We start from the raw sequence: 2,263 nt of genomic DNA on the forward strand, positions 1-2,263 counted from the left end.
CCATTGCATTCCTATGTATTAACAATGAAATCTTAGAAAAATAAATTAAAAAAAAATTTCTTTTGCAATTGCAACAAAAACAATAAAATACCTAAGAATAAACTTAACAAAGGATGTGAAGGACCTATACACTGAAACCTATAAGACTATAAAACTATGAAAAGAAGTTGAAGTACACACAAAGAAATGGAAAGATATTCCATGTTCGTGGATTGGAAGAATCAACATAGTGAAAATGGCCATATTGCCCAAAGCAATATATAGATTTAACACAACCCCATCAAAATCCCAGAGGCATTTTTTTCAAGAAACAGAACAAATAATCATCAGATTTGTATGGAACCACAGAAAACCCCAAATAGCCAAAGTAATCCTACAAAAAAAGAACAATGCTGAAGGTGTCACACTGCCTAACTTCAATTTGTATTATAAACTGACGATAATCAAAACAGCATGGTGCTGGCAGAAAAACAGACACACAGACCAATGGAATAGAATTGAGAACCCAAAATATAAACCCACATATATATGGCAGATAATTTTCAACAAATGAGCCAAAAATATACGATGGTAAAAAGAAAGCCTCTTCAATAAATGGTGCTGGGAAAACTGGAAAGCCATGTGCAAAAGAATGAAACTAAACTGCTGTCATCGCATACCAGAATTAACTCAAAATGGGTCAAAACCTAAACATACGACCTGAAACAATAAAATGCATAGAAAAACGCATAGGTACTAAACTTATGGACCATGGGTTCAGAGAGGATTTTATGAATTTACCTCAAAGGCAGGGAAGTAAAAGCAAAAATAAATAAATGGAACTATATCAAACTAAAAAGCTTCTGTACAGCAAAAGAAACCATTAACGAAACAAAAATGCAAGAACTGTATGGGAGAAGATATTTGCAAACAATACCTCTGATAAGGGGCTAATATCCAAAATATATAAAAATTTCATACAGCTCAACAACAACAACAACAACAAACAATCCAATTAAAAAATGGGCAGAAAACCCAAACAGACATTTTCCCCAAGAAAACATACAAACAGCCAGCAGATATATGAAAAAGGGCTCAACTTCACTGGCTATCAAGGAAATGCAAACCAAAACCACAATGAAATATCACCTCACACCTGTTAGAATGGCTATCATCAACAAGACAAGTAACAAGTGTTGGCGGAGCTGTGGAGAAAAAGGAACCCTCTTACACTGCTGGTGGGAATGTAAATTGGTGCAGCCACTATGGAAAGCAATATGGAGATTCCTCAAAAAATTAAGAATAGAATTATCAGAATTACCATATGATCCCATAATCCTTCTTCTGGGTATCTACCCAAAAAAATCTGAAAACATTGATCCATAAAGATATATGTACCTCTCGTGCTCGCTTCGGCAGCACATATACTAAAATTGGAATGATACAAAAAGATTAGCATGGCCCCTGTGCAAGGATGACACGCAAATTTGTGAAGCATTCCATATTTTTTGATTTATAGGTGATGTAATACAGAATTGTACACCTGAAATCTATGTAACTTTACTAACAATTGTCACCCCAATAAACTTTAATTAAAAAAAAAGATATATGTACCTCTTTATTTATTGCAGCATTATTCATGGTGGCCAAGACATGGAAACAACCAAAGTGTCCTTCAATAGGTAATTGGATAAAGAAGATGTAGTATATATACACAATGGAACATTATTCAGCCATAAGAAAAGATTAAATACTGCTATTGCAACAACATGGATGGATCTTGAGATTATCATGCTAAGTGAAATGAGTCAGACAGAAAATGTCAAGAAACATATGACTTCACTCATATGTGGGATATAAAACTGAAAGCAACAAATGATCAAGACCAACAAAGAAATAAAAACTCATAGACTCAGACAACAGTTTAGAGGTTGCCAGAGGGTAAAAGGAGAAAGGGGGTGGTAGGTGAGGGTAAAAAGGGTCAAATATATGGTGATGGAAGGAGAACTGACTCTAGGTGATCAATACACAATGCAATATATGGACGATACATTATGGAGATGTACATTTGCAGCCTATATAATTTTATTAACCAATGTCATCCCAATAAATTAAATAAATAAATAAATAATAAATTATCAACAAATAAGTGCTGGCGAGGATGTGGATAAAAGGGAACCCTTGGACATTGTTGGTAAGATAGTGGTGAAGCCATTATAGAAAAGAGTATGGAGGTCCCTCAAAAAAAGTAAAGTAAAAATAGACCTACTGTATGATCCAGCAA

General features: G+C 34.2%; 1 non-coding gene across 1 annotated transcript; it reads left to right on the plus strand.

Moving 5' to 3' along the window:
• The first annotated feature begins 1,382 nt into the window (after positions 1–1,382).
• Positions 1,383–1,488, plus strand: LOC117025404 (U6 spliceosomal RNA). The gene has a single exon (XR_004423607.1). It is a non-coding gene; the product is annotated as a U6 spliceosomal RNA (small nuclear RNA).
• The last annotated feature ends 775 nt before the right edge of the window (positions 1,489–2,263 follow it).

Source organism: Rhinolophus ferrumequinum, chromosome 7 (assembly GCF_004115265.2).
Source record: "Rhinolophus ferrumequinum isolate MPI-CBG mRhiFer1 chromosome 7, mRhiFer1_v1.p, whole genome shotgun sequence".
NCBI lineage: Eukaryota > Metazoa > Chordata > Mammalia > Chiroptera > Rhinolophidae > Rhinolophus > Rhinolophus ferrumequinum.